The sequence below is a fragment of the Cetorhinus maximus genome, chromosome 23, assembly GCF_964194155.1.
Source record: "Cetorhinus maximus chromosome 23, sCetMax3.hap1.1, whole genome shotgun sequence".
NCBI classification, from domain to species: domain Eukaryota; kingdom Metazoa; phylum Chordata; class Chondrichthyes; order Lamniformes; family Cetorhinidae; genus Cetorhinus; species Cetorhinus maximus.
In genome coordinates, this window is record NC_135901.1 from 41,663,232 (window position 1) to 41,677,598 (window position 14,367).

General features: G+C 49.9%; 1 pseudogene; it reads right to left on the reverse strand.

The window, feature by feature from the left end:
* The window catches only part of LOC144698248 (uncharacterized), a 51,098-nt pseudogene that overhangs the window by 3,926 nt on the left and 32,805 nt on the right, over nucleotides 1-14,367 (reverse strand).

The window sequence follows — 14,367 nt, forward strand, 5'->3', positions numbered from 1 at the left end:
ATGTCACCATGTAATTGTCGATGTGTGATGATGTCACACACACGAACACGGAACATCTGGGTCTGTGCAAACCAGTAATCACCATACATTATGAAGGATGGGAGGGTCCTTGAGAGGCGGCAGAGGAGATTTACCAGAATGGGTCGAGGGATGAGGGATTTTAGTTGCAAGGTTAGGTTGGAGAAACTGGGATTGTTCTCCTTGGAGCAAAGTAGATTGAGGGAAGTTTTAACAAAAGGTGCACAAAATTATGAAAGGTTTACATAAAGTAGTTAAAGAAAAGCTGTTAACAGTAGCAGATCGTGAAAGGATTATGGGTCACAGATTTAAGATTTTGGGTAAGATATACAGGAGGTATGTGAGAAAGAAATGTTTGCACAGTGAGTGGTAATGACCTGGAACTCAATGCTTACACTCAGAGGCCGATAGAATCCAGGTCCTGAATTTCTATCCTGGACTGAGTGTGGCAGGTTTGGGAAACGGTTCGTACAGAGCTTTAAAAAAGGAGGATCCAGGTCCTGATGAATTGAGTGACTCTGTCACATCTCAACCGTCTGTAAATGTTCCCCTTCTAACCCCCTGTAAAAGGAGTTTCCAAAATTCATCCCTGACAGTCCAGGATAGAAATGCACAACATTCTTTCCTCCTGTTACCTGGACCAGGATGACCGCGCATGCGCCCTGCTGCATATTGCCCCCTATAAAGATGGCGGCTGTTACCCCGGGTCTGGCGAAGGGAGAAATCCAGACTTTTTCTGTAAACACAAGACCGGTACCTTATTATTTGGGTTCTGTGGCCTGCACTGTGTCTTTATGAAGCCTCCCTGCCCACTCCGCTGGCTCCATTCCTCCTCACACACCCACTAACTCTGTTAGTTTGCTCCACTCGATATTCTCCAGCCCGCTCTGGGCAGCTTCCGTCACAGACCAGTACTGCGCATGCTCATTAAACAGGCCGCACTGCGCATGCTCCAAGCACACACCCTAATACGCATGTATAGGGAGCTCCTGTTGTGAGGATAGGGCACATTCTGGCCCCTGTTGAAGGCTGGGTAACCAGGCTGCCATTGAGCGGTCGTTTTTTTGAATAGAAAATTATGTTTTGTGATCCGATGACGAACGAAGCCCAAGACCAATATATAAAATTATTCACAGAGATAAAAACAAATATAAAAACAAAAAACTACTGCAGATGCTGGAAATCCAAAACAAAAACAGAATTTCCTTGAAAAACTCAGCAGGTCTGGCAGCATCGGTGGAGAAGAAAAGAGTTGACGTCATCCTCCGCCATTTCCGCCAACTGATGTCACCACCAAACACATCTTCCCTTCACCCCCCCTGGCGGCATTCCTTAGGGATCATTCCCTCCGGGACACCCTGGTCCACTCCTCCATCACCCCCTACTCCTCAACCCCCACCTATGGCACCTCCCCATGCCCACGCAGAAGATGCAACACCTGCCCCTTCACTTCCTCTCTCCTCACCGTCCAAGGGCCCAAACACTCCTTTCAAGTGAAGCAGCATTTCATTTGCATTTCCCCTAACTTAGTCTACTGCATTCTTTGCTCCAATGCGGTCTCCTCTACAATGGGGAGACCAAACGCAAACTGGGCGACCACTTTGCAGAACACCTGCGGTCTGTCCGCAAGAAAGACCCAAACCTCCCTGTCTCTTGCCATTTTAATACTCCACCCTGCTCTCTTGCCCACATGTCTGTCCTTGGCTTGCTGCATTGTTCCATTGAAGCCCAACGCAAACTGGAGGAACAGCAGCTCATCTTCCAACTAGGCACTTTACAGCCTTCCGGGCTGAATATTGAATTCAACAACTTTAGATGTTAAACTCCCCCTCCCTCCATCCCCACCCCGTTTCTTCCCCCTCCCTTTTGTTTTTTTCAATAATTTATATAGATTTTTCTTTTCCCACCTATTTCCATTATTTTTAAATCTACAACTAATACCTGGTCAGTCTTTCCACCCCACCACCACTAGAGCTGTACCTTGAGTGTCCTACCATCCATTCTTAATTAGCACTTTTCTTAGACAATATCACCACCTTCAACACCTCTTTGATCCTTTTGTCTGTGACATCTTTTGATTATCTGCTCCTATCACTGCTTGCTTGTCCCTACAACCACCCCACCCTCAACTTCTCTCCCCCCGACCCCCCACCTTAAACCAGCTTATATTTCACCCCTCTCCTAACTACACTCAGTTCTGTTGAAGGGTCATGTGGACTCGAAACGTCAACTTTTTTCTTCTCCACCGATGCTGCCAGACCTGCTGAGTTTTTCCAGGTAATTCTGTTTTTGTTATAAAATTATTCAGTCAATTGGTATGACAAACAAAGTGCATGGGTTCTCTGCCATAATACTGTCCCGGGTGTAAATAACTGCAGTAAAACCGCCTACATTTAGATGTGAACTCACTGGAGACTCAGTCGGCGGTGTGAAAAATTATTTTTTCTTCCCATACACAGAACATTTAAACTCCGTCTTGTCAGTAAGAACATCACAATTCAGCCGGTGAACAATCCTTTCACGATATCATTTTACCCCTAAGTTCCAGGACCATTGTGCGTGGATTTGGGAGGTAAGCATGAATTTGGAGACGGAAGAGTGGTCAGAGATTGGATGCGAATTGCAAGGATGTCGGCATCAAGGATGTACTCATGGGAGGGAGAGAAGCAGGAGAGGCAGCTGATCTCAATTGTCTCAAGATTCTCAAGATTGTCTCAATCTTAGTGACAAAGAAGCTCCATGAGCTCCTCACACTTGTTGGAGGTGTGGATGCAGGAGACAGGGGAGAGGGAGAGTCCGAAACAAGGACTAACTTGTGTTAGAGATGTTTTTAAAAATTCAACATCCTCTGTGTTTGACAGAATGTTGATTTATTTGACCTTTATCCAAAATATTAAACTTATAACTGGGCTGGAGTTTATTAACATCAGCTGAAACACCCCAATGGGTATAGTTCATTCTTGTACATTATTAACAGCAAAATCCAATCACTGTAGTTCACTGTGAACTCGTTGATGTCTCGGCAGGTGGGATGAATGAATGCGTATCTTCCCACACTCGGTGCAGGTGTACAGCCTCTCCCCAGTGTGAGAGCGCTTGTGTAGAGAGAGGTGGGATGATTGCCTGAACCCAGTCCCATAAAGAAGGCATCTGAACGGTCTCTCATCAGTATGAATACATTGCTGGTGTATCAGTTCCTGAGAACTTGTAAAGCACTTCCCACAGTCTTGAAATTTAAAAGCTCTCTTTGATGTGCAATCAGGTTGGATAAATTAATGAATCTCTTTCCACACAGCACAGATGAATGGCCTCTCCCCAGTGAGAACTCGCTGGTGTGTCTGCAGGAGGGATAACGGAGTGAATCGCTTCTGATACTTTAAGCAGGTCAATGGCCTCTCCCAAGTGTGAACGCTCCGATGAGTTTCCAATTTCGATGGGTAAATGAATCCCTTCCCAGTGTCAACATTTGCACAACTGCTTTCAGTTGTGACTGCATTTATGTTTTGACCAGGCCAGATGATCGGCTGAAACCTCATCCACATGCAGAACACTGTGAATGGTGCTTTCTTCTCCCATTTTCAAAATCCCACAATTCTCTGCGGCCCAGAAACCACTCTGTCCAATAAAGACGCCCTCTGAAGAAGGGTCATACAGACTGGAAACTGCTGTCAGGCGTCGCAAGGGCCAGCGACATAAAAGTTCATTCACAAATGTTCCAAAAACAGATACATTATAATCGCCAGGAAAGGCTAAACAGCCTGAAGCTCTTTTCTCGAGAAAAGAGAAGGCTGAGAGATGACCTGATAGAAATAGGATAAAGAATGGAGTTGGTAGCTCAGGAATGAAAACAATGGTTTCAATCTTCCCAAAATTTAATTGGAGAAAATTTCTGCACATCCACAAACAGTCTGATAATTTAACAAAAGTGGAGAAGTCGAGAGAGGTGTTGGTGAGGTAGAGCTGGGCACTGTCAGTGTCCATGTGATAACTGACACTGTGTTTTCAGATGATGTCGCTGTGGGGAGAATATTGCTGAGAAATAAATGGAGGCCAAGGCTGGATCCTGTGGGGACACCAGAGGTAACTGTGGGAGTGGGAAGGGAAGACATTCCAAGTGATTCTCTGACTATGATTAGATAGAGAAGAATGGAACCAGGAGAGAGAAGCCCCACCCAGCTGGACGACAGTGGAGAGGTGTTGGTGCAGAATGGTGTGGTCAATCCTCTCAAGGGCTGCAGACAGATCGAGAAGGGATAGTTTCCCTTTGTCACAGTCACATAGGATGTCATTAGTGGCTTTGATCAGAGCTGTTTCAGTACAGTGGCAGGGGCAGAAACCTGATTGGATGGATTCAAGCAGGGAGTTCTGGGAAGGATGGAGACGGATTTGGGAGGTGTGAACACTTTTCAGGAGTTCAGAGAGGAACTGGGGTTTGAAGATGGGTCAATACTTTGCACTGACAGGAGAGTTAAGGAATTGTTTTTTGAGGAAAGGGTGATGATTTGAAGGAGAGAGGGATAGTACCAGAAGAGAGAGAACTGTGAACAATATCAGTGAACATGGGGAAGTTGGGTAATCAGCAGTTTAGTGGGAATAGGGTCGATGGAGCAGGAGGTGGGTCTCATGGACAAGGTGACCACTGAGAGGGCAGGAAGGGAGATAGGAGAGAAGCTAATGAAAGATGTGGGTTCACGGCTTGGACAAGGTGGAACATTAAAGAGACAGTTTGTCCTGGTGGGCTAGTGGAAGGGAGGGAAGCAGCAGAGGCAGCTGATCGGATTGTCTCAATCTTAGTGACAAAGAAGCCCCATGAGCTCCTCACACTTGTTGTTAGAGGTGAGGATGGAGGAGAGAGGGAGAGCCCTTCCAGAGAAACTAACTTGTGTTAGAGATATTAACAAGACTCAATATGCTATATTTAACACAAATATATTTTATTTGTCCTTATCCAGAATATTAGCCCCAATAACTGGGCTAGAGTTTATTAACATCAGCAGAAACAGACTACAATAAACAAGGTTCAGTCCTGGATGTGATTAACAGTAATGTCCTGTTCGTTATTTGTGAACTCGCTGGTGTCTCATCAGTTGGGATGACCAGGTGAATCCCTTCCCACACTCGGAGCAGCTGAACGGCCTCTCCTCGGTGTGAATTCTCTGGTGCTTCAGCAGGTCAGAGGATACAGTGAATCCCTTCCCACATACAGGGCAGATGAATGGCCTCTCTCCAGTATGAATTCGCTGATGTCTCAGCAAGTGGGATGACTGTGTGAAGCCCTTCCCACAGTCGGAGCAGGTGAACTGTCTCTCCCCAGTGTGAATTCGCTGGTGTCTCAACAGATCGGATAAATTAACGAATCCCTTCTCACACTCAGAGCAGATAAATGGTCTCTCCCCAGTGTGAACTCACAGGTGTGTCAGCAGGTTGGATAACTGAGTGAATCGCTTCCCACACTCAGAGCAGGTGAACGGCCTCTCCCCAGAGTGAACTCTCTGGTGTATCAGCAGGTTTGATAACCGAGTGAATCTCTTCCCACACTCAGAGCAGGTGAACGGTCTCTCCCCAGAGTGAACTCTCTGGTGTGTCAGCAGGTGGGATGACTGAGTGAATCCCTTCCCACACTTGGAGCAGGTAAATGGCCTCTCACCAGTGTGAACTCTCTGGTGTGTCAGCAGGTGGGATGAATGTCTGAATCCCTTCCCACACTCGGAGCAGGTAAAGGGCCTCTCACCAGTGTGAGCTCGCCGGTGTGTCTGCAGGTAGGATAACTGAATGAAATCCTTCCCACACTCGGAGCAGGTAAATGGCATCCCCCCAGAGTGAATTCGCTGGTGCCTCAGCAGGCTGGATGCCCGAGTGAATCCCTTTCCACACTCGGAGCAGGTGAATGGCCTCTCTTCAGTGTGAATGAGCTGGTGTCTCAGGAGAGTGGATGAATTAACAAATCCCTTCTCACATACAGAACAAGTGAAAGGCCTCTCCCCAGTGTGTGTGCGCTGGTGAGTATCCAGCCTGGATGGATAATTGAATCGTTTCCCACAGTCTCCACATTTCCATGGTTTCTCCGCACTGTAACTGCATTTATGTTTTGACAGGTCAGATAATCGGCTGAAGCCTCGTCCACACACAGAACACGTGTACGGTTTCTCCCCACGGTGAACGGTGCTTTTTCCTTCCATGTTCAAAATCCGATGAAATTCAGGTTACCACTAATTGTGCGTCACCGTCAGATTCTGATGAAATGTTGGGTTTCCCGATTGAAAATCCTGGGGAAATAGTTTAAATAGACAAAAGTGAATGTGAGAGAAACCACAATAACACAAAAACAGGTTGTGAAATTGAGTTGAATGAATCTGGGAATTTGTGGGGCCGGCACAAGGAAAAAGTGACCGTGAAAACTGCTGGATTGTTATAAAAACCCAACTAATGTCCTTCAGGGAAGGGAACCTGCCAACTGGTCAGGGACTATACAAAACACCAGCATCTACTGGGGGAAATAGAGAGGGAGATGGGAGAGGCAGGGGGTGAAGGAAAGGGATTTTATGCATCTGCAATTCTACCAACATCTCCCAAACCCTCACCCTCCATCCCCTAGAAGGACCAGGGTAGATGTATGTGAACACCATCACCTCCAAGTTCCCCTCCAAGTCACACACCATCCTGACTTGTTTAACATCCAGTGTTGGATGAACAGAAATTTCCTCCATTTAAATATTGGGAAGATTGAAGCCATTGTCTTCAGTCCCCGCTACAAACTCCACTCCCTAACCATCAATGCCATCCATCTCTCTGACAACTTTGAGGCTGAGCCAGACTGTTCACAACCTTAGTGTCATATTTCACCCTAAGCTGAGCTTCTGACTACATATCACTAAGGCCGCCTATTTCCACCTCAGTAACTTTGCCTGCCAATAAAATAATAGCAAAATACTGCAGCTGCTGGAAATCTGAAATAAAAAGAGAAAATGCTGGAAATACTCAGCAAGTCAGGAAGTATCTGTGGAGAGAGAAACAGAGTTAACATTTCAGGGGTGCGGAATGAACTACAGGGAATAAACATGATGCAGAATCTGATCATCAATATAATCTCAGGGGTAGAAGTGAGATGGACTATAACACAGGAAAAACAACTCCTGACTATGAAAGACATGGTGGGAAGCTATAGCTGGTAAGCCAGCAGCACATGGTCAGGGCAGCAGTTGGCAGAAGTAACCATAAAATCCTAAACAGAGCTAAAATACACCCACTATTTGAGACAAAGTTAGAAAACAGCAGAGAGGTGATCAGGGAGGGCAGAGGTGAAACAGAGCAATGGATGGACACAGAATCAGATCCACAGTAAAGGAGTCACACCAGCCGCAGAGCTGTCGGACCTCACACAGATAACTGAGGACTAAAAGCTCCAAATTGTAGATGAATTGTCAAAACTACTCACCTGTGAAACAATTTAACTCTTTTCAGCTTTGGAAACTCCTGCCGGAGACTGGAGCTGGAAAGATATCAGAAGCACTGAAGTCAGAGAAAAATCTCCCAGTTGAGGAAATACCCTGGGAGCGGGGTGATGTCACCGCGCAATTGTCGGTGTGTGCTGATGTCACAGTGTAATTATCGATGTGTGCTGATGTCACAGTGTAATTGTCGATGTGTGATGACATCACAGACAGGGACACAGAACATCTGGGTTTGTGTAAACCACTGATCACCACACATTATGAAGGATGTGAGGGTCCTTAAGAGGAGACTTACCAGAGTGGTTCAACGGGTGAAGGATTTTAGATTGGAAAAACTGGTGTTGTTCTCCTTGGAGCAAAGTAGATTGAGGGGAAATTTGATAGAGGTATACAAGTTTATGATTGGTTTACATGAGGTAGTTAAAGAAAAGCTGTTCACATTATCTGATCATAAAAGGGTTATGGGACACAGATTTAAGTTATGAAGCAAGATTTACAGGAGGGGTGTGAGCAAAAATTTTACACAATGAGTGATAATGACCTGAAACTCATTACTTACTCTCAAAGGTTGATGAATCGAGTGAGTCTGTCAGATCTTGATCTTATGTTTGGTTTGAGTTTCCCGTCTGCAAATCATTCCCAAGTGATATCCTATGAAAAGATTACAAAACAATCAATCACTGTCAGTCCAGGACAGAAATTGAGAAATATTTCTCTTGGTTTGAGTTTGCTGTGTGTAAATCCTCCCCTTCTAACCCCCTGTAAAAGGAGTTTCCAAAATCCATCCCTGTCAGTCCAGGATATTCACAACATTGTCTCCTCCTGCTACCTGGACCAGGATGACCGCGCATGCGCCCTGCTGCACAGCCGCGCCCCCGGGCCCAGCAGAGGGAGAGGCCCTGCCATTTCCGGTCTGTTCGCTGGAAACGCGGGGCCTGTAGTTTCTTATTAAGGCTCTGCTGCCTGCACCAAGTGTTTATAAAACCTCCCTGCCCACTCCGCAGGCTCCATTCCTCCCGCCCTCCCACTAACTCTGTTATTCTGCTCCAGTCGCCATTTCCTCACCCACTTTCTGCGGCTCCAGTCACAGGACAGCACTGCGCACGCTCAGCCAAGAGCCCGCAATGCGCAGGTGCGAATCAGACTCCTCAGTGCGCATGCGTAAGACCATGGCGCTCCGGATAGGGCATATTCTGTACCGCATTGAATGCTGGGTGGGAGGATATAATTAATTATCCAATATATTTTTATGATCCGATGGTAATTGCATATTTATGGTCAAGATTTAAATTATACAATTAATTGATACAATAAATTGCATCGGCCTCTATCATACTTCTGTCCTGGGTGTAATTAACAACAGAACAAACCCCTACAGTTAAATGTGAATTCACTGGATTCTTCGCGGGTGAGGTGAAGAAGTGATTTCTCCTTCCATACACCAAACATTTAAACTCCGTCTTGTCAGTAAGAATGCGCCTATTGCGGAGCAAATCCTTTGAACTTTTATAGCTGGATTGTTCACTGGTGGCCAAACTGAGTAAATGCCTTCACACGCATGAAATCTCTGAATTTGCACCATCAGATGTGACTGCTGCTGTGTCAACTAATCAGATGATCGAGTAAACCTTTTTCCATAATTAGCTGCTGAATGATGTTTTCACAGTGTGACTTTACCTAGGCGTGTCCAGCACAGACTTGGACCTCTAATGCTTCTGGCAATGGGTTCTACATTCTCTTCTGAAGAAAAAAGGAAAGCGATGCTGTAAATCTGAAATAAAAACAGAACATTTTCGAATTCTAAACAGGTCTGGTAGCGTCTGTGGACAGCCATAGTTTTCATTTCAGGTCTATGACTTGTCAGCGGAACTGTACTGAATCAGTGCACAGATCTGAAAATATAATTCTGGTTCTCAATTTACAGAAATTCCCAGATTTTCTGAGTATTTCCATCATTTTCTGCTTTTATCTCTGGTTAAAGACGTTGCTTCTGAATTAGACATTGGATTTCCTGGTGACCAACTTTTATTTATTCTCTCCCATTCTCTCACCCATTCTAATCTGTGTCTCTCTGAACATACTGCACTCCATTCTCTCAGGTCCAACCCCAACATTGTCATCAAACCCGCTGACGAGGGTGGTGCTGTTGTTGTCTGGCGCACTGACCTCTATCTCACGGAGGCTGAGCGTCAACTCGCAGACACTTCCTCCTACCTCTCCCTGGACCATGACCCCACCACTGAACATCAAGCCATTGTTTCCAGGACTGTCACTGACCTCATCTCCTCTGGAGATCTTCCTCCCACAGCTTCCAACCTGATAGTCGCCCAACCTCGGACGGCCCGCTTCTACCTCCTACCCAAAATCCATAAACAGAACTGTCCCGGCAGACCGATTGTGTCAGCCTGTTCCTGCCCCACGGAACTCAGTTCTCGTTATCTTGACTCCCTTCTCTCTCCCCTTGTCCAGTCCCTTCCCACCTACATCCGTGATTCCTCTGACTCCTTACGTCACATCAATAATCTCCAGTTCCCTGGCCCCAACCGCTTCCTCTTCACCATGGACATCCAATCCCTCTACACCTCCATCCCCCACCAGGATGGTCTGAGGGCCCTTAGCTTCTTCCTTGAACAAAGGCCCGAACAATCCCCATCCACCACTACTCTCCTCCGTCTGGCTGAACTTGTTCTCACACTGAATAATTTCTCCTTTAACTCCTCTCACTTCCTCCAAATAAAAGGTGTGGCTATGGGTGCCCGCATGGGCCCCAGCTATGCCTGTCTCTTAATGGGGTATGTGGAACATTCCTTGTTCCAGTCCTACTCCAGCCCCCTCCCACAACTCTTTCTCCGGTACATCGATGATTACTTCGGTGCGGCTTCATGCTCTCGTCTGAACTTGGAAAAATTTATTAATTTTGCTTCCAATCTCCACCCCTCCATCATTTTCACACGGTCCATCTCTGACACTTCCCTTCCCTTCCTTGACCTCTCTGTCTCAATTTCTGATGATAGACTGTCCACCAATATCCGTTACAAGCCTACCGACACCCACAGCTACCTCGACTACAGCTCCTCACACCCCACTTCCTGTAAGGACTCCAGCCCATTCTCTCAGTTCCTTCACCTCCGTCGCATCTGTTCTGATGATGCTACCTTCAAAACCGGTTCCTCTGACATGTCCTCCTTCTTCCTTAACCGAGGTTTTCCACCCACGGTCGTTGACAGGGCCCTCAACCAAGTCCGGCCCATCTCCCGCGCATCCGCCCTCATGCCTTCTCCTCCCTCCCAGAAACATGATAGGGTCCCCCTTGTCCTCACTTATCACCCCACCAGCCTCCGCATTCAAAGGATGATCCTCTGCAATTTCCACCAACTCCAGCATGATGCCACCACCAAACACATCTTCCCTTCACCCCACTGGTGGCATTCCGTAGGGATCGTTCCCTCCGGGGCACCCTGGTCCACTCCTCCATCACCCCCTACTCCTCAACCCCCACCTATGGCACCTCCCCATGCCCACGCAACACCTGCCCCTTCACTTCCTCTCTCCTCACTGTCCAAGGGCCCAAACACTCCTTTCAAGTGAAGCAGCATTTCACTTGCATTTCCCCTAACTTAGTCTACTGCAGTCGTTGCTCCCAACGCGGTCTCCTCTACATTGGAGAGACCAAACGCAAACCGGGCGACCGCTTTGCAGAACACCTGCGGTCTGTCCGTAAGAAAGACCCAAACCTCCCTGTCGCTTGCCATTTTAACACTCCACTCTGCTCTCTTGCCCACATGTCTGTCCTTGGCTTGCTGCATTGTTCCAGTGAAGCCCAACGCAAGCTGGAGGAACAGCACCTCATCTTCTGACTAGGCACTTTACAGCCTTCCGGGCTGAATATTGAATTCAACAACTCTAGATCTTAAACTCCCCCCCACCATCCCAACCCCGTTTCTTCCCCCTCCCTTTTGTTTTTTTCAATAATTTATATACATTTTTCTTTTCCCACCTATTTCCATTATTTTTAAATCTACAGCTAATACCTTGTCAGTCTTTCCACCCTACCCCGACTAGCGCTGTATCTTGAGTGTCCTGCCATCCATTCTTAATTAGCACTTTTCTTAGATAATATCACCACCTTCAACACCTCTTTGCTCCTTTTGTCTGTGACATCTTTTGATTATCTGCTCCTATCACTGCTTGCTTGTCCCTACAACCACCCCACCCTCAACTTCTCTCCCCCCGACCCCCACCTTAAACCAGCTTATATTTCACCCCTCTCCTAACTACACTCAGTTCTGTTGAAGGGTCATGTGGACTTGAAACGTCAACTCTTTTCTTCTCCACCGATGCTGCCCGACCTGCTGAGACCCTCCGTCTCACCCTGGACACCCTCAGCCTCCCTATAGACACCCTTATTCTCCCCCTCGAACACCCTCAGTCTCCCCCTGGACACCCTCTGTCTCCCCCTCGATCACCCACAGTCTCCCCCTGGTCCCCCTTAATCTCCCCTCGGACTCCATTAGTCTCCCCCTGGTCACCCTCAGTGTCCCCCTGGACACCCTCAGTCTCCCAATGGACCCCCTCTGACTCCCCCCTGGACACCCTTATTCTACCCCTGGACACCCTCAGTCTCCCCATGGACACCCTCATTCTCCCCCTCGAACACCCTCAGTCTCCCCATGGACACCCTCAGTCTCTCCCTCGAACAGCCTCAGTCTCCCCCTGGTCCCCCTTAGTCTCCCCTCGGACCCCTTCAGTCTCCCCCCGGAGCCCCTCGGTCTCCCCCCGGAAGTCTTCAGTCTACCCCTGCACCCCCTCATTCTCCTCCTCGAACACGCTCAGTCTTCCCCTGAACAACCTCATTCTCCCCCTCGAACACCCTCGGTCTCCCCCTGGACATACTCAGCCTCCCCCTGGACACCCTCAATCTCCCGCTGGTCACCCTCAGTCTCTCCCTGGAACTCCTCAGTCCCCCCGTGTACACCCTTAGTCTCGCACAGGGCAACCTCGGTCTCCCCCTCGGACACCCTAAGTCCCCCCCTGGACACCCTCAGTCTCCCCTCAGACCTGCTCAGACTCTGATCGGACCCCCTCAGTCTCCCCCTGGACACCGTCAGTCTTCCCCTGGACACACTCAGTCTCCCCCTGGACACCCTCAGTCTCCCCCTGGACACACCACAGTCTCCCCCTGGACACCCTCAGTCTCACCCTGGACACCCTCAGTCTCCCCCTGGACACCCTCAGTCTCCCCCTGGACCCCCTCGGTCTCCCCCTGGAGCCCCTCAGTCTCCCCCTGAACCCCCTAGGACGCCCCCTGGACACCCTTGGTCTCCCCCTGGACACCCTCAGTCTCCCCGCGGGCCCCTTCAGTCTCCCTATGGTCCCCCTCATTCTCCCCCTCAAACACCCTCAGTCTCCGCCTGGACACGCTCAGTCTCCCCCTGGACCCCCTCGGTCGCCACCTGGATACCCTCAGTCTCTCCTCGGACCCCCTCAGTCTCCCCCTGGAACCCATCAGTCTCCCCCCGGACACACTCAATCTCCCCCTGGACCCCCTCAGTCTCCCCCTGGACCCCTTCAGTCTCCCCCTGGACACCCTCACTCTCCCCCTGGAACCCATCAGTCTCCCCCTGTTCCCCCTTATTCTCTCCATGGTCCCCATCAGTCTGCCCCCGGAGCCCCTCCATCTCCCACTGGACACCCTCAGTCTCCCACTGGACACCCTCGGTCTCCCCCTCAGACACCCTTAGTCCCCCCCGGACACCCTCAATCTCCCCTCGGACCTCCTCAGACTCCGCTCGGACCCTCTCAGTCTCCCCCTGGACACCCTCAGTCTCCCTCTGGACACCCTCAGTCTCCCCCTGGTCACCCTCAGTCTCCCCGTGGACAACCTCAGTCTCCCCCTGGACCCCCTTGGTCACCGCACTGGACAACCTCAGTCTCCCCTGGACCCCCTCAGTTTCCCCCTGGACCCCTTCAGTCTCACCCTGGAACCCCTCAGTCTCCCCCTGGTCCCCCTTAGTGTCCCCTCGGACTCCCTCAGTCTCTCCCGGACCCCCTCGGTCTCTCCGAGTACCCCATCAGTCTCCCCTCGGAGCCCCACCATCTCCCCCTGGACCCCTTCAGTCTCCCCCCCGGACCCCTTCCTTCTCCCCCGGCCCACCTCGGTCCCCTCCTGGACCCCTTCAGTCTCCCCTGGACACCCTCATTCTCCGCCTCGAACACCCTCAGTCTCCCCCGGGCAATCCCATTCTCCCCTTCGAACACCCTTGGTCTCCCCCTGGACACCCTCATTCTCCACCTCGAACACCCTCGGTCTCCCCCTGGACACCCTCAGTCTCTCCTCGAACCCCCTCAGTCTCCCCCTGGACCTCCTCGGTCTCCCCCTGGACCCACTCAGTCTCTCCTCGGACCCTCTCAGTCTCCTCCTGGACCCCCTCAGTCTCCACCTGGACTCCACCAGTCTTCCCCCGGACCCACTCAGTGTCCCCTTGGAACCCCTCAGTGACCCCCTGGACGCATTTAGTCTCCGCCTGGACCCCCCTCAGTCTCCCCCTGCACCCGCTCAATTTCCCTTCGGACCCCCTCAATCTCCTCCTGGAACCCCCTCAGTCTCCCCCTGGACCCCCTCAGTTTCCACCTGGACCCCCTCAGGTTCCCCTCGGACACTCTCAGTCTCCCCTCGGACCCACTCAGTCTCCCCCTGGACCCCCTCTGTATCCCCCCGGACACCATCCATCTGCCCCGGCACCCCCTCAGTCACCCCACGGACCACATAGTCTCCCCATGGACCCCCTCGTTCTCCCCCTTGAACACTTTCAGTCTTCCCCTGGACACCGTCAGTCTCCCCCTGGACACCATTAGTCTCCCCCTGGTGACCCTCTGTCTCCCCTTGGACCTCCTCAGT